Source organism: Balaenoptera physalus (assembly GCF_965194825.1).
Source record: "Balaenoptera physalus genome assembly, chromosome: 2".
Taxonomy (NCBI): domain Eukaryota; kingdom Metazoa; phylum Chordata; class Mammalia; order Artiodactyla; family Balaenopteridae; genus Balaenoptera; species Balaenoptera physalus.
In genome coordinates this window covers 29,145,612-29,164,023 of record NC_138883.1, presented here as the reverse complement: position 1 = coordinate 29,164,023, position 18,412 = coordinate 29,145,612, and the positions used below count along the sequence as shown (strand labels likewise).

The 18,412-nt window shown below is 41.6% G+C and overlaps 2 protein-coding genes across 12 annotated transcripts in view; both read right to left on the bottom strand.

Moving 5' to 3' along the window:
- NUMB (NUMB endocytic adaptor protein) overlaps window positions 1-8,427 on the bottom strand; it is a 181,897-nt gene extending 173,470 nt beyond the window's left edge. For 8 of the 11 annotated variants that reach the window (XM_082451647.1, XM_082451656.1, XM_082451654.1 and 5 more), the window contains exon 1: window positions 8,297-8,427. The gene's annotated coding sequence lies outside the window, so the exon portion shown is untranslated. Of the gene's footprint in view, window positions 1-8,051; window positions 8,217-8,296 lie in introns of those variants that run through there. The other 3 variants (XM_082451651.1, XM_082451653.1, XM_082451649.1) reach the window with 2 other exon arrangements.
- The window catches only part of HEATR4 (HEAT repeat containing 4), a 231,879-nt gene that overhangs the window by 114,982 nt on the left and 98,485 nt on the right, over window positions 1-18,412 (bottom strand). The gene's annotated exons all lie outside the window — the stretch shown is intronic.

Here is an 18,412-nt window from a genome sequence, read left to right as displayed (position 1 = left end):
TTCAGCTCTTTTAAACTGTTTTAAAATAATTGTAATGATATTAAAATGTATGTTAATAAAAGCAGGTTCAAAATTATGTATACAGTAAAATATGCAATGAGAAAAATTAAAAACAAAAAATGTTAACATCATTAAAAATAATAATTCGGGGCCAACATCATAGAAACTAGTATTATATTTCACAAGTGTCTGGGTTTTATTGTAAGAACACAAGTGATACCCCTCACTAACTAGGTCTACTGGAGGGGGAAAAAGAGACCAAAAGAATAAGAACATTCATTAAAGGAACACACCATTATTATTATGTTATTTCAGATACGAACAGCCAACTCAGCAAATGAAGTCAAAGTCCTTCAGGGTATGCTAACAAATCTATAACAAGAAAAACTCACAAAATTCAATGCAGTGCAAATATATACCAATCATGTTTAATTTGAACTGGGGAAAATAATTAGATAATTTAGTGATTTTCCACAGGACTGAGCTCAGCTCTTTTACAAAGCAACAAAAGAAGAAGGGAAAGGCACAGCAAGAAGTCAAGCCAGCAATCTGATTTCCCAGGAAATTCGCTCTTTCTTGGCAAAGTACCGGCCTCATATTCTAAAGAAGCAGAACTCTACAAATAGAGATGAGACACAAAATTCAAATACTCTGTAAAAGATGTATACTTTTCCCTTTGCTTGTAAGACCTCCAAAAGAGAATAATTAATGCCTCTTAAAACATAGGAAAAAAGTTAAAAGCCCAATTTAGAGTTAAATGTTCTATAAATAATGTTTCTTTCAAAATGCTAAGTAATCTCACAAGTTGTAAAATAACTGTATTTTTATTATTTTTTAAATGAAAAGAAAATACCATGCTATTTCTAACCTTCAACTAGGATTACATGGAAAAGGAAACTTTGATATTATTGATATTAATTCTGGATTTTAAATTTACCAAGGTTAACAAAAATACTTATAATTTCTCTATAATGTTTTCAATCGTCACTACAAAACATTTCCTTCAATCTCCAACTTAAAAAAAAAAGCCTTAGTATTTGATCTTCCTTCAGAAAAAGACTATCTGTTAATAATCCAAAAGAAGAGTCTTCTTAAGATAAAAAGGTAATAGGATAGGTGAGTTAAAGGAAAAGGGGGGAGGGGTAGGAAAAGGGGTCATAATAGAAGCTTTTCTTCTTTTAAGTCACATGTTTAAAAATCTGACCCTGATTTCCATTAAACGGTCCAGCACTGAAGCTTCTGCAGAACTATGGGACATGGTTGCCCAGTAGGCAGAAAAATGGCAACTGAACTTCATTTAGTATTCAAGTATAAAGTAATGTAAAGATGAAATTAGAAAACCATATATTTAAATCAGTGGGTTCATTTATAACCCGTTCTTGCAACTCTAAACTGCTTCCCGCAGCACCACGACCCCAACTGCCACACTAGACCAAAAGGCCAACAAAATGCTACTTCAAAGAATCAGTAACAAAGCAGAAAATTTTATTAAACTTTTCTAACAAGCCAATAAACAAAAAGTAATGGTCTCAACAAATGGTGCTAAGACAACTGGAAAACCATATGTAAAAGAATTACGTTGGGCCCTGTCTCCATACCATACACAAAAATTAACTCAAAATAGATCAAAGAACTAAACATAAGAACTAAAATTTGTATAAACTCTTAGAAGAAAACATAGGCATAAATATTCATGACCTTGGATTAGGCGATTGTTTCTTAGATATTATACCAAAAGCACAAACATAGCGCTATAACAAAATGAAAAAGTTTTATGCTTCAAAAAAAGTTTTGTGCATCAAGAATGTGAAAATAGGGGCTTCCCTGATGGCGCAGTGGTTAAGAATCTGCCTGCCAGTGCAGGGGACACAGGTTAGAACCCTGGTCCAGGAAGATCCCACATGCCGCAGAGCAACTAAGCCCGTGCGCTGCAACTACTGAGCCTGTGCTCTAGAGCCTGCGAGCCACAACTACAGAGCCCGTGTGCCACAACTACTGAAGCCCGCACACCTAGAGCCCGTGCTCCGCAACAAGAGAAGCCACCGCAATGAGAAGCCCGCGCACAGCAACAAAGAGTAGCCCCAGCTTGCCGCAACTAGAGAAAGCCTGCATGCAGCAACGAAGACCCAACACAGCCAAAGATAAATTAATTAATTAATTTAAGAAAAGAAAGGCAGAAAGTGAAAATACAAGCCACATACTGGGAGAAAATATTTGCAAATCCAACATCTGACAAGGGACTTGTATCCAGAACATATAAAGGTTTTTCACACTCATAACTCAATAATAAAAGATGACCCCATTTTTAAATGAAGACCCAACACAGCCAAAAATGAATTAATTAATTTAAAAATAAATAAATAAAGTCAATTCCAGTTTTTCTAACTGCCACATTGCTTATAATCACAGTATCTGGGATATTAGCCCTTCCTAGAAAGAGAAGTCTAATATTGTTATAATTACTAATAAAAAAAATTAACATCATCATGTGTTGAGTGCCCACTATAAGCAAGGTACTATATAAAATGCTTTTCATTTAATTCTCAGCTTAGTTAAGGAGGATAAGCTCTATTTTATAGATGACAAAACTGAGGCTCCAAGAGATTTAATAAACTGCCCAATTAGTCAATTAGTAAATGACAGATCCAGGATTCAAAAACATGGTCATACAATGATAAAACTTGGATTTTTCTTCCATTCTATCATTCTTTCTCAGAACACAAATGATGTTTTTTTCAATTTCATAATATGCTAGTTACAAATATACTTCTGTGATCATCAGGCTATTCTATGATTCCGTGACATTCTAGGTTGAAAAAAAAGTTTATCTTGATGAAATAATACTGGGAGCTAAAATTCCTGATAACAAAGTCAGCTATATTAAAAATAACTAAGTAAATAAACCCTTATAAATTATGCAAAGCAGTACCACATGACACAATTGAAAGGTACCCATGGAGTACTTGTGCACAGCTGACCAGGACAAAAGCATCACTTTTACTTTTCTAAGGTCAAAGGTAGTCAATCTTAAAGATATAAATTTTGCTTTTTCTGTGTTCCCGACTTCCCTGACTTTGCCTTTATTCAGGAGCCAAGCAGTGTTCTACGGCTTTAAATCCCTCTTCCTCCCTAACTAAACTGGAAAAAAACTGGATAATAATCATTTTCCTAATTAACTATATCCACCTTAATATAAACAAGTTACCACAATTAATATTTTGCTATCTAATCAGAGAACTCAAGACTTTGATCCTGAAGGTAAGGTATCAGCAAGCAAGTAGGAAGAAACAGAGTTTCGGTAGAGAGAGAAAGGGAAGTCACTGAACATTAATTATTAAGCAGCCCCTTGGTTAATCCATTTAAGATGACTGGGAGTCTCTTCCTACTGCCTAATCCCAGACTCCATTAGAAAGGACAACTGGGAAGACCTGGCCTAGTTACAACTGTTGGGCACCTATTCCCAAGAACTGGAGAAGCAGAGACAAGTGTCCAGCCTTCTAAATCCACATGGTCCTGCAAAGGCTCCCATCCTAGGACTAGCAATTCTCAGTGTATTCATTTGTATTCTGACATGCTTTCCTGAGTGGAACACAACAAAGAAAGAGTTCTAACAAGCAGAGCGAAAAATATGTCCGTGCGAGAATGTTGCAAATAGGATCATCCTCCTTTACATATGTCACTCCAGGAAAACTGCCAAGAAAGGCTCACTCCTCTAGACATACTTCCTGCAGATCCTCCGACTCCTCCTTAAACATATCAGTATTCTCCTCATTCTCCCTTAGTCTCAAACCTTTTGCCCCAAGATTTCCAAGTGCATATTTTATATTCTCAAAAATATATGGCAATATGATAATGACATCCTATTTATCAGTACCTGTGTCTCATATTTGAACAAACATCCTAAAGCCTTATATAGAATTTCCATCTTTAATAATGAGATTTCCAATACGTTATATTACTGAATATAAATTTTCTTTGCAAATAAATTTTTCTTTATTTTCAAAAAATTGTATTTCTTTGCAAATAAAGGATTTATCATAATGTCAAGATAAAAAATAAGATAGCAAAAAAAATTTTTTTTAATTGAAGGAGTACAATTGTTTCCTTTCTCCCTAGCCCCACCAAGGAAACATATATCAGAGTTCAGAAACTGGCAGAACTCAAGATCCATTCCATAGAAATCAAAATTTATTAAACACAATAGATGTATTTTGGCAAGTCCAAAATAAAACGTAGCTTTCCAAGTACTCTATTAAAAGACTTTTTTTAAGGTAATAAGTTTACCAAGGGACCTTTTCTGATAAAAGGAATTCTCCCAGCAAACTAAAAACCAGACATTGGGGTTTTGTACTTTCACAGAACTAGATTTTCAGGCAGCACATTTCCATTAGGATTTATTGTATGAGTAGTTGAAGAGAAAGAAGCAGAGAAAGCAGATCAGAAGCGATTTGTAATAGACAAAACTTTATTGAAATAGAAAATAAACTTAATTAACTAGTGTTAATTGAACTTCCACTTTTAAAAACCATTTACCTGAATAATCTTTGAAACTGGAAAATGAGCCTCACTAAATTGTACCATCAGGAGCAGTTTCTCTGGGATTTAAAAACCACCATTTTTTCAACTACAGATTAACAAATCTCACTGTAAAAACGGTTGAGCAATCAGAGCTATTCCTAGATAAGTATGATTAAATTATGGGTGAATAATAAGTCAACTGAATAAAGTCCATTCATTAAAAAGCAAGTAAGTAATCAAACTAGTTAATGTCCACAATTATGAAGAATGAATTTTATATTTTTCCCACACTCGATTACTAAGATTTTACATTCTTCCATCAGTTAGTAAAGAAAATGATCTGTACAAAAGTGCCCATCAACTGTACAATGACTTAACAACCATTTTGGTGGTAGGGATACTTCATTTAACTCAAAGCAAGGAATTCAAAAGCTTTCATCCTTGGAACCTTTGTCACAAAAAATTAGTAAATTTGTTTTATGAAAAGACTGCTTACGTTTTTCAACTCAAAAATGAAATAATTACATGTTTTATAGTCTTCCAAACAAAAATTAAAATTTTAATAAAATATAATAAAAACATGAAATAGAACTAAAAATTATTTTTGAGAGAGAAAAAAATCTAAAAATCCTGATGCAAAGCTACTCCAAAAGTTTCTTCACAATTTCATAAAACATTAATGAAAGGGTTACGAATCCCCTAGATTAAAGATTTTAAAGAGAGCTGTAAGAATCTCTTTCAGTTTTCAATACTGTTTTCTCTGTCCCTATGTCCATTAAAACAAACATAAATCAACTCTTTCTAAATATAAACCATCTAGTCTTATAGAAGAAAAATCAAACGAAGAACAGCACAAAACATACATATATATTCTTAATATAGCTTAAAATAAGTATATAGATTACATTTGGGTCCCTCAAACAAGTTAAATTTACAACTCTATGCCACATCCAGATCATTCTCAAGGGAGAAAACCATCAAAACAAAAGCTCCTGCTTAATAAACTATTTACTTTGTAGTTAAAACTCTATCCCAGGTGCATCTGAGCATTATTACTATGTCTCCTCTCTTCAAAAACCTAGAAATCTAAAATACACAAGTATATCTGGTTCCCTTAAAAATGCTTTTATATTACATATTTTGTATTAAGGCCATGAAAACTTTAGAATTCCTTTACTCTCTAAAAAGGAAACACCCTTTTGCTTTTCTCTTTTGAAATGTGTCTTATTTGGTTTTTGCTTACTTTCTATACATGAACTGTTCTCAAACCAGTCTATTTGTGTTGGTTGTTTACTGTCAACACGTCTGTGTATACTTAGGTTTTTTACAGACAGTGCTTTACAGTACACTGGTAAAAAAGAAAAGGTAAACAAGAGGGCATGAGTGAAACAAAAGTGGACCACATCTGAGAAACACCACTCAATTTCACCTCTCTACCTCAAATTCCCTTTAGTCCTCATGCTAAAGATTCTCAGTATTTAAAAAGAAGCACAACACAATGTATGATAAGGCAAACACAGGAGAAACCAAATCAGAAACTGAAGAAATTTAATAGAATGTATCAACACCTGAGAAAATTACCACAAAAAGAAAAATAAATAAACAATAAACCCAGTCCCTGGATGTCCCTACTGAAGGGCTGCTTTTGCTGCAGTGCATGGCTCAAAACAGTTTTACAAACTCCTTTTAATGTAAGAAATACATTTTACATTGTGACCTAGTATACACATGTATGAGCAAAATTTCCCAAAACAATATTTTTCCTTGCCACGTACAATGGTAGTCAGTTCTGTTCTATTCTATTTTATTTTTATTCTATTTTATTTTTAATCAATTTAACCCACTAAATTGATTTTATAAGTTACTAATAAATCATGATCCACAGTTTGAAAAACACAGGCTTAAAATAGGGCATCCCTTATACAGTATTAGGATCTTTTCTTTGCAATTTGCTTCTACCTGTCTCTAGCAGGGTAGACAAGTATTTTAAGGTTGCTACATTACTACTGTTTTCAATAAAGCAAGTGGTTCCCCTGACCAACATAAGCCATCACCTGAGATAAATGCAAACTCTCAGGCCCCATCCCAGACCTACTGAATCAGAAACTCTGGGTGGAGCCAGCAGTCTACATTTTAGCAAGCCGTCCAGGTGATTCTGGTTCAAGTTAAAGTTTGAGAAAAACGCATTAAAGAATTCAGGACTTTCTTTATCCTCTACACATTTAATAATCCAGTACAGTGCTTACTTTGTGCCAGTCACTATTCTAAAAGTTCCACAGATATTAACTCATGTGAAAATACAACCCTAAGAAGTAGGAAGTATTGTTATCCCTATTACACAGATGAAACTTCCACACAGAGAGAGGTTAAGCTGTCAAAGCTAAGTGGTAGAACTAGAATTCAAATTTATTTCTAATTTGGCGAAAGTTCAGCCTGTCCTCTTCATGCCTCTCTTCTTTCTGATTAAGTCCCCGGTCCCACTCCTTTAGTTCAGCTATCCCCTCTTCCCCTTTCAAATACCCCATCTTGTCAATGTCCTTATTTTCTAACATTATTGCTCGCGTCCTAAAACAAATTTCTTTTCTAAAGCATTGGAATGTAAGTCACAACCTTGCTTTTAGAACCCTTTCTCTGGTCCTAGATGGCATCTTAGTATTATGAAGCTGAAGGTTCTTCTATTTCTAAAGTCCTTAGAACCGATTAAGGGCCCCATGTTAATTTCTCATATCTACTGTTCCGGCCAGTTTCCACAAGACCACTAGTCTCTTCCTGAGCAACTTTCTCGCTCCCTCCTACTACGCCCTACCTCCCACTCCCTTCCTACAAGGAAACAACTTCTCCCGCCCACCCCCGTGTCATTTTGCTTGACTTATCTCCAACTGAGAGAACTTCCATTCCTCAGCTAAACCCCTCACCACAGTCTCAAACCCAAGCTACCCCTCCAGGACTTTTTTCAAAACCCTGGTTTTCCGGGGACCCTCAGACCCAGGAGTTCCCAGGCCAGTCTTGGATTTCCCATCCCAGACCAGCGGTGGGGGGCAGGGCGCTCCCGTTCCTCCCCAAGCTGTTCAAGGTCTCCACGGGTCCGACACTCCAAAGCCCCGCAAGAACCCCAAGAGCGCTCCTCTCTCGGATGGCCGCCTTTCTCAGGAGGATCCCCAGGTGCCTCCCTGCCTTTCCTCAACGCCCTCGCTGAGACCCCGGCCGCCCTCGGCCTCCCTTCTCCCTCGGACCCGGGCCACTCCCAGTCTCCCGGCCCCCCAGCTTTCTCCTCTCGGGCCGCTCCCGGGCTTCCCGGGTTCCCCTTCCTCCTCGCACCCAAGCTGTCCTGGGTATTCCCGAGTCATCCCGCCCGCGGACCAGGTCGTAACCGGTCACCCCGGGTCACCCCGTTCTCTGGGACCCCAGACACCCCCGTCTCCCCAAGGACCTACCCCTCACACACCGGACGCCGGGCAGTGCCCCAGACCCGCGCAGCTAAGCGTCCCAAGGGACCTCCCGGCCTGACCCGCTTGGGTCCGGCCCCAGCCTACCTTGCCACCACGAACTCCGCCGCCAGGAGCCGGGCGGCTCTCCCACCAGCCCAGTCAGTGCGAACTCGCCGCCGCCGCCGCCGCCGCCGCCGCCGCCGCCGCCGCCCCCGCCCTGGCCCCGACCGGGGCCCGACCCGGCCCGCAGTCCAGGCCCCCTTCCGCTGGCTTCCGCCTCGGGAGCGCCGAGCTGGAGTTTCCGCCCCGCGACTGCCCCCAGACCTCAGGTCAGCGTTACAGGTACTCACCTGCCGCTGCCCCCGGCCAACTCCAGTGCCACTGCCTCTACCTCGGGCGCCAGTAGCCACCTAGCGCCACCACCTCCCCCATGACAACAGGCCCACCCCGCTTCACACTTCCTATCTCTCCATTGGGTAGTGGGGCGGCAGCTCTCTGCTCTTATTGGTTTAGTTTACCCGTCCGTCAAAGCTTCCTTACCACCCCTTTTCCTGACCCGGTATTACCCCCCCTCCCGGACCTGGAGCGTCCTAGACCAAGCTTTAGCTGTAATTGGCTGATGGTTGGGCAGTTCAAAGTTCTGATAGGCTGCCGAAAGTGTCTGTTAAGTCAACTGGCAAAGGATGTGACCGCCATGGTTGGTTCGAGCTTGGGCACAGTTTGGTTGCGCAGTAGAAAGCAAGGAAGGGGCAGACGCTCACGTCCGAGGGGAAGGGTTAACTCTTTGTGGTAGAGTTGACTCTGGAAACTCGTCCCTTCCTCCAACTTCCTCCCTATAAGGAAAAGCTTATCACTGCTAGCTTACCCAGAGGGTAGTACTTACAAAACAGCAACATCAGAGATTGTGTTTAAAAATCATTTACAACCTCTTGAGAGAAAAGCAGTATACAGATTAAAATTTCCCCTTCTTGAGGTCCTAAGATGCCCAATTTCCTTGACGTTCTTTCCAGAAGGCTCCATGCTAAAGGGCAAAGCACAACCGTTTATTTTGAAGAGGTCAGTCCACTTTGGTTGCAGTTAATAAATTGAAGTGGCGTGTTGAGGGTTCTCCAGCTTCCAGACTCACCCCTGGCTGGCTCCTGCGAAGTGACCAGGCAACCAACAGCAAGTTTGGACTAAGTGGGCCATATTTTACCCTTGTGATGCTCTGGACAAGAGAATTCGGCTCCCGCAACTTGATTTTTATGCTCAGCAGTTCTTAAATAGCCCTACTAGTTGTGTGTCAGATACTTAAAAACTTGCCTTTTTTTCTAAACCTCTCCTCTTCCTAAGCAGTCTAAATTAGGACCATTGAATGACTGCAGTTCCTTTCTCATATTGGCACAATGCACAAGAATAAATGATTGCATTTTTACTCATTTGGGTACAAATCACAGTAGACACTTTTGAGAAATTTGGTGTTGCTATAAAAACTCTTGTGCTCCTAGAAATATATCCATCATTAGTTTTTTGCGTTTCTTTTTCATTTCCACCCCTTTTCCTGCTCCTAAATAGCAAAATGCTGGCCTAATTATTCTTTCAATTTCTAAATCAGATTTAAATGTACCTTCCTCACAACTCCACCTATCATACACAAACCCGTGGGTCATGAAACATACACTCAGGAATGGACTGGGACAGGTCAAGGGTACTTCCCTCTTAAGCATCCCTTTAATGGTAGGGGACTTTCTGTGGCACCAAGAATCTGGACTTTGCCCCTTTCTTAGTCCCACTAACTCTTTGTTCCATATCTCTTCTATTTACCCTCCTACTCTGTTCCAGCAAGGTACAAGGAGTTTAAAACTGCATGGTTCATTATCCAAAAAAAAATTGTCTATTTTCTAACATATATTTTTAGTCAGGTTTAAATAAACTACATACCTCTATCACCAAACTAAGCGGAAATTATTCCTCCAGTAACTCTACATAACAATAAGGTGTCTTTTCCCAGTTATTTTCCGGAACTTTCCTCCCCCTTCTCTCATCCTCACCTTCCAATTTAGAAATAACCTCCCCTTCAATTCAATGACTCATAAAAAGCCTGTAAAAGGAAAGTGGAAAAGCCAAAATAACTTCAGAGATGTCTGAATCATTCAATTGAAGGAAAGATCAGACATTGACCATGATAAGATGGAATCCAAGACATAAGGCCAGCCTGAACTAACATCCCATAACAAAAGAAGTAACATGTAAATGTGAAGACGCTCCAATGAGAAGAAGGAGGTAGCAGTACGTCCTTTACCCAGCTTTTTAATATATTACCAGCAGCTTTCTTCTCTCTAGTCTTGGCAGTGTGTCCTACCTACCAATTTTAGAGCAAGTTAGAAGGCAATTAATGTCCTGGCAGATAGGAAGCAATAACATCATAGGAGGACATGGCCATTATTATGGTACTTTGGGTAGTAATGGCTCTTGCACAGGCATAGTGACTATGTGCCATAGAGAACATAGAATTAGGCCAGCCTCACTAAGAGGACTTGTCATCCAAGTTCAGGAACTGAACAGAATTACTATCACAAAACTAGGAAAATTGCCATCAAGGTCAGCTATTCCTTCTATTTCATTTTATTTGTTTGTTTATTTTATTTTTTGGCCACACCACACGGCATGTGGGATCTTAGTTCCCTGACCAGGGATCGAACCTGTGCCCCCTGCAGTAGAAGAGCAGAGTCTTTTTTTTTTTTTAATGTTTTATTTATTACTGTAATACAAGTGCCTAGAACAAGTGCCTGGCATAGAGAAGATGCTATTAGTGGCTTTGAGGATTTCTGTTTCCTCCTTTTCTTGGGGACTTAAGGAGTGGGCGAGGGGTGCATAGTCCCTGGTGCCGTCTGCTCACACTGACACCCACAGCGATGGCAGTCACTTGGACTGGGCTTTGAACATCAGCCAAGCAGGGTGCTGCAGAGGTGTCCCTAGATCCCAGCTGTATGACTCCTTCAGGTCTGGAGGGCCCCTCTGTGACTTCCCCGCTTCTCTTGGGGGACACAGAAATCATTTGGTTGCTCCCATGCATGAGAGGGTACAGCAACTCTTCAAGGCTGTCCATCTGCCCAGGTGCTTGCTGAGACTCTCCTTACTGGGCTCTTTTTTTTTTTTTTTTTAAACATCTTTTTGGAGTATAATTGCTTTACAATGGTGTGTTAGTTTCTGCTTTATAACAAAGTGAATCAACTATACTTATACATATAACCCCATATCTCCTCCCTCTTGTGTCTCCCTCCCACCCTCCCTATCCCACCCCTCTAGGTGGTCACAAAGCACCGAGCTGATCTCCCTGTGCTATGCGGCTGCTTCCCACTAGCTATCTGTTTTACATTTGGTAGTGTGTATATGTCCATGCCACTCTCCCACTTCGTCCCAACTTACCCTTCCCCCTCCCCATGTCCTCAAGTCCATTCTCTATGTCTGAGTCTTTATTCCTGTCCTGCCCCTAGGTTCTTCAGAACCTTTTTTTTTTTTAGATTCCATATGTATGTGTTAGCATACAGTATTTGTTTTTCTCTTTCTGACTTACTTCACTCTGTATGACAGACTCTAGGCCCATCCACCTCACTACAAATAACTCAATTTCATTTCCTTTTATGGCTGAGTAATATTCCATTGTATGTATGTGCCACATCTGGAAGAGCAGAGTCTTAACCACTGGACCGCCAGGGAAGTCCCCCTCCTATTTCATACACTAAAAGAAAAAAAGCATTTATAAATATTTTTGCTCATACATACATATATACTCCTACCCTCCCATTCCTTGCGAAAATCAGTTAAGAAGAAAAATGGGGACTTCCTTGGTGGTGCAGTGGTTAAGAGTCCACCTGCCAATGCAGGGGACACGGGTTCCAACCCTGGTCTGGGAAGATCCCACATGCCGCGAAGCAACTAAACCCGTGCACCACAACTACTGAGCCTGCGCTCTAGAGCCCGTGAGCCACAACTGCTGAGCCCACGTGCCACAACTACTGAAGGCTGCACGCCTAGAGCCTGTGCTCTGCAACAAGAGAAGCCACTGCCATAAGAAGCCCATGCACCACAATGAAGAGTAGCCCCCGCTCGCCACAACTAGAGAGAGCCCATGCGCAGCAGTGACGACCCAACACAGCCAAAAATAAATAAATTTTAAAAAGGAAAAGAAAAATGTAATATAAACATGTACAACGCAGTAAGAAGAGAGAAAACCTTAAAGAAGGAAGGTTTTAAGGAACATTCTTTGATCCAACAGAAGGCTATTGTGTTATTGAAACCCATGCTGGAAAAGTTAATGCTTGAACCCTACGTTTTACTTTTGTTTTGATTTTGTGTGCACAAAGTAACCTTGTAACATAATTACTCCATCCAGCTTCTCTTTTCTTTCCTGTGTTATGTGCTTCTACATCACTCTCAAGGCCCCCTCTTAAAAAGCAAGAGCACTGGGGTCAGGGAGTCTGCAGCTTTGTGTCGCGTGGCTGGCTGTGGAGGTGGTGCAGATGGTATCTGTGCAAAACCACTTGAGCAAGACCAGGATGACAGGTATATTACAGGCAAAAATAACCTTTATAGATCCTGATTAAGTGGAAAATGATGGACTCAGAGTGATGTCCCAATATCTGAGTGGTATGGTTTGCCTTGGGGTCTAGTGTATGCTGGTGCTTTTTGCTCTCTTTTCTTTGCTACTCCTCTCTTTTCATCATATCACTTTTCAAGGGAGCAGAATCTAAGTCTCTTTTCATTTCTATTTTAGTCCAGGAGTCAATCTCACTATGGAAAAGCTCCTTTGGGGGGTTTTTGTTTGTTTGTTTTTGGATTTTTTCCTCCCTGGTTTCTACACACAATTCCAAATGGATTCGAGAAACAGACAACTGGTGGAGAAGAAAATCACTCAGGTAAGCAGACAAGGGCCAGAGCTGCCTGCTGCTAGCAGTTAGGGGCAAAGCCATGATATTTGATAAGCGATGGTTCCCTGAGTTTGGGACCCCTGAAGGTGGAGGTTGACAGGGATGAAGGCATCGGAGAGAAGGGAGGAAAGAGAGAGAAAGAGAGACAGAGACAGAGGAAATGAGAACTGAGAGAGAGAGAGAAAGAGAAAGAAAAAGAGAGAGAGGGCCCATAGAGAAGAGGGTAATGAAATCGAGAAAGAGTCAAGAGGCCACAATCAGAGTGCTGAGCCAGCTTAGAGTCCTACCCCCACCTCCGCAGCTATGGACTTTACACCAGGTTGCACAACTGCACCAACCAAGCGCAGCCTCTGCCACTGGTTGAAAGGAGAATGGGGCCAGAAGGCTACCCTATGGGATCATTGTTCTCCTGCCACCTGGAAATCCCCAGGTGCTGCTTCTGCACCAGGGCAAAGCTGACAAGGAAGGATAGATTCCTGCAGCCAGCCATCGAGTGCATCTTCATTTGATTTCATAAAGGTGACCACTGGCATGAAGCTCTGGATAAACAAAGGGAAATTTTCTGGAAGGAGATGTTTTTGCCATCCCAAACTGGGGAGCTTCCAACAAAGGGACGTGCCAAGCTGCTTTCCATGCTGGAACAAAGCACTGTGGTTTCAAAGTTCAAGGCTCTGTTCCATGGAGGGAAGAAGAAAAAAAAAAAAAAAAAGTCAGTGGAAGAGGGTGTTCCCTCAGGCAGAACCATTTGCTTTCCAATTCTAGAGCTCATGTGATTTTGAAATAGCACACCATACCTTCTCATTACTCAATGCATGAATTTTCATCCTCAAGAAAAGTGTGTGTACCCCTCTACCCACCTTGCATAGCATAGGTAAGATGGCTTGAGTGCTTGTAAAATGGATGGGCTGCAGCTCTTAGCTCTGCCATTGTGCTATTGAATGGAACCCCTGGTTACTATCACCAGATCTATGGGTGGACCAGCCATTCTTCTGCAGCAGGGAGTGGGCCTCTCAAAGCACTTTTAAACTTTTGTCCATCCCAGTTTTACACACACACAAAGAGTTTCCTGGAAACATGGCTACACTCCAAGGATTTCAGAGAGTAGAATACCTTCTAGAGCTCCAGTTTTCTAATCACTTGGAATCTCATAAGAAAGTAGACTTGAACTCAGACTCTTGAATCTAAATGTGTTGAGATCCTGGCTCTGCCACTCGTAGCTGTGTGACTTTGGGAAAGTTGATTCATCTACCTAAACTTCAGTTCCTTCATCCACAAAATGGGATATGTATTAGTTATCTCTTGCTGCACAACAAATTACACAAAAACTTAGTAGCTTAAAACAGTAATTATTATCTCTGTTTCTGTGGTTCAGAAATCCTGATGCAGCTTAACTGGGTCCTCTGGCTCTGGGGGTCTCACAAGGCTGCAGTCATCTCAAGGCTCAATTGGGGGACTTCCCTTGTGGTCCAGTGGTTAAGACTCCATGCTCTGAATGCAGGGGGCCCGGGTTCAATCCCTGGTCAGGGAACTAGATCCCTCATGCCGCAACTAAAGATCCTGCATGTCACAACGAAGATCCCCCACGCGGCAACAAAGATCCTGCGTGCTGCAACTAAGACCTGGCACAGCCAAAGATATAAATTAATTTTTTTTAAAAAAAGGCTCAATTAGGATGAATCTGCATCCTAGCTCAGTCATATCATTGTTGGCAGGGTTCCTTAGCTCACAGCTTTAGGCTAAGGCCTTAGATCCTCATGAGCTATTAGCTCAGGACTTCCCTCAGTGCCTTGCCTTGTGGATATCTCCATAGAGCACCTCAAAACATGGCAGCTTACTTCATCAGAGCAAGCCAGCAAGAGGGCAAGAGAGAGGGCCAGTAAGAGTGAGACTGCTAAAAAGACGCAAGTCACAGTCTTTTGTAATCTAATCACAGAAGTGACATCCCAAAATTCTTGCCACATTCTATTAGTTAAAAGCAAGTCATTAGGTCCAGCCCACACTCAAGGAAAGGGGATTACACAAGGATGTAAATACCAGAAGAGGGATCATTGGAGTCACTTTAGAAGCAGACTACCTTAGTATAATAATAATAATAATACCTACTTGTAGGTTTTGTTTAAACATTAAGGGAGAGAATATGTTCAATTCAGGGCCTGGCATATATTATGTACCTGGTGTATACAATAACTATTATTACTATTAATGTTATTATTGAGTATGTAATGATTGGTTTTCTCTCCCTTCTAGCTACTAGGAGGAAACTTTTATGAGCAATAAATGAGATAATCTACATAATTCAGGAAGGACCTGATGCATAGTAAGCTCTCAGTAACCATTAATTATTATTAACGTTATATGAGTGTATGCTATCTGGTTGCCCCTCCAAGCTAGTGGAAAGATATGCTATGATTACAGTAACTTCCAGAATGGTCTAATTTTCAAATGTTTTGCCTCATTTATCCATGTGTACCCTATACTTGCCAGAACACAATTCTAGATTTGGGGCTCATAAAATATGACCAACAAAGCCATGATCCAGTCTAATTTCCTGCCTGCGCTATACTAAGAAAGGCATGCTCAAAACAAGCAAGATGGGCTAAGTATGGCAGCACCTTCCAGTATGCAGAAGTCTGAGCCTGGATCCATTAAAGTTCCAGAGAGAGGGGAGTGTGCCCAGAATGATCAAGGACTTGGCTGTGTGACTTTTGTCCCTTTCAAAAGAAGCTGGTCACTGTGTAGTCTGCTGTCAGTCGTTAACTGAGGATGAGAGAAAGGGGGATTCTACCCAGGCTCCGTGGATGGAGTAAGGGCACCCAAGAGGCGGATTGCACACCTGGATTGGGAGAAGTCAGAATCAAGAGACTGAAGAAAGAGAAATTTTGCAATTAGAAAGTTGGAAGAGGAGAGTCCAGTTTGCAACATGAACGAAAGATCACTACAAGGTTAGAGTGACCCAGCAGGGCTGCGTTGAGTGGCTTCCTTGTAAGGGAGGAGGATATTGAGGGCTGGCTGGTGGCCAGAGAAAATGAGGAACTATAATCAAGGAAACCCCATTATTTTGGCTTTGAGTCATTTCTCAGGGCTCACCCATGATTATTATATAAGAAAAATGGCAGGGAAATACCCCTAAAATATAAATGATCTTTAAACCGAAAACATTATAGAAGAACAAAGGTCCAAGTGCATAGCTCACCTCATCTGATCTTTTCAGGCCAGGAGTATCTACTCAAATATTCTCTCCCTCCCTCCCTCCCTCCCTCTCTTTATATTTGTACATGTTCTTTCCTCTGGTCTGTGTTCCAGGCAGAAGAAGAAACTATCCTCACAAGGAAGTACCCTAGGATCTTTTCAACTGGAGCTGTTTCCTGATCCAGAGTCACCATCTCCAACAGTTTCTTCTGTGGTGCTAGACCATTAGAGCTCAATAAATACTCACAGGTAATAACAGTTACACCTCTGCCTACAAATCAAGTCACCTGTGCAGCTGTGATTTAAACAGGCCCCTTGATTTTCTGAGATGCACCAGCTCTGGTCCCTTCTCCTCTGGGCATGTTCCCAGGTGTTTCCAGATTTGTGCACAGAAAGGCTCAAAGCAGAAGCTGCTGGGAAAGTTCTGTGAGGTTAAAGGAGAGGTGTATAGCAACATCAAGTTCCTCTTCCTGTCACTCTTGTCTCTTCTTCTTCTAACTCTGTGTTTCCTCTGTGTTTGAGAAAGGGGAGAATTATAAATAAGGCTCAGTACCGCTCTGCAGCCAGAGAAGATCTCTGTCTGCTTTTTTGCAGGATGGCCAATTATAGAAGGGAAAGAAGGGCTGAGGAGATGAGGACTTGCCCCCAGGAAGTCTGCCTACACAATAGGGATGGTGTGTTTATTTATTCAGCCTTTTCCTACAGGCAGCCAGAGCAACAGCCATTTCATTTTGCCCTCAGGAAGTGTATTTAGTGGTAGGCTTTCTTTCTTTTCCTGTTAGTTTCCTGCAAAAGGACATCAGTGTCTTCTCAGAGCAGCAGCTGATAAGACGCATATTGTTGCTCAAGTGAAGGCAGACAAACATATTTCCTGAGGCAGACCCAGCTCATCCCAAGGGCACGGAGAACTGAGCCTGGGTGTGGAAATAGAAGAACCTGATTTTCACACCTATTTCCCTCGTGCCATCTTCCTCCCTGAAATAGTCTCTCTAATGGGATACAATAATTACATCTTCCACTTGTGTAGAATTTCACACTTTCCCAAGGTATCATCACACTGTACAGAAGCAGACTCCGAGGCACTGTATTTGAAGGAGCCTGGGAGTTACTTTGGAGGGTTGATATAAGGAGGCAGCTTTGGGTTTAACTCTATGTTCTGGGGAAATTATACCAATAGTATAGGTTTACCCTAAGTTAGATTCCATTTACTGGCTGCTACTCATCCTACAGATCTCACCTTCAAAGTCACTACTACAGTGGAGCCTGCTGACACCTCCTCTCCCAGCCACCACTGGGTTGGATGCCCCTCTTATACACACTGCACTTCTGTGTGGAATACACACATCCCATGTGTAAACTTGCATAGTGCCTATCACTCCTGCAGCATTATGATACCAGGAAACTCATCCATCCTGCTCACAGCTCCTAGCACGAGGCCTGACCCAAAGTAGCTCACTAAATGTTTAGTGAATGAATGAGTCAGGAGTTGTCTCTAGGAGCAGCCTTCCCACTCTACACCATCATTTATTTTGGGGTGGTGCTATGAGAGTTATAAAAAAAGGCATGTGCTAATTATCATATAATGATCACTAGTGGTTACAGTAATTAGTAGGTAAAAGCACAGTGGGGGGATATGACTAAATAAAGCCTTCTACCAGTGTGTACAGGGCCTTCCCTGCATTATGAATTTGAAATCTCATTGCCTGTCTCTGTTGGACTCCCATAGAGAGACAGGGTCATTCCTTCAGTTGCCAACAGTGGGGAGAGGGAGAACTCAGTTTCCTCTGACTCAGTGAAACTGTTGTGGTCTGAAAATTAAATTAAAATGCTGGGCTGGTGGTGGCCCTCTGCTACTTCCCTCTCAGGCTCTGGGATGGATTTCCCCATCAACGGTCTGCACTGAGTCATTCCTGCTCCAGATAAAAAACAAAAAAATTCAGCTCCCTCAGGATGAGTGATGCAAGCAAAAACTCATCCTGCTAATCCTCCCGTTGGGGGTCATTGTTCATGGTCTCGGCCTCCTCCTTGGGAACAAGAGGATAAACTGAGAGAAAAGACAAAACTTTTCCTTCCCATTCCTTCCTACCTCAAAAGCTCTTGGTCTGTGGTTTTCTCTTCTTCTGCAGAGGGGAAGTGAGGATGGAAATAGAGAAGGAGGAAGGACACACCACAGGACACAGCACTCTGATGGCCCTGAGATTGTGGGGGAATTGTGAATTGGGATGAAGGATGACAAGACACGAAGAATCCCTAGAGATCCTCCAACAGTTCTCACATTCCAAACAACCAAGGCACAGCCCACTTGCCAGGACACAGGGAATCAGAAATGCAGTCAGTGGGAAGTGATGACAGCAAAGAAGCAGGCAG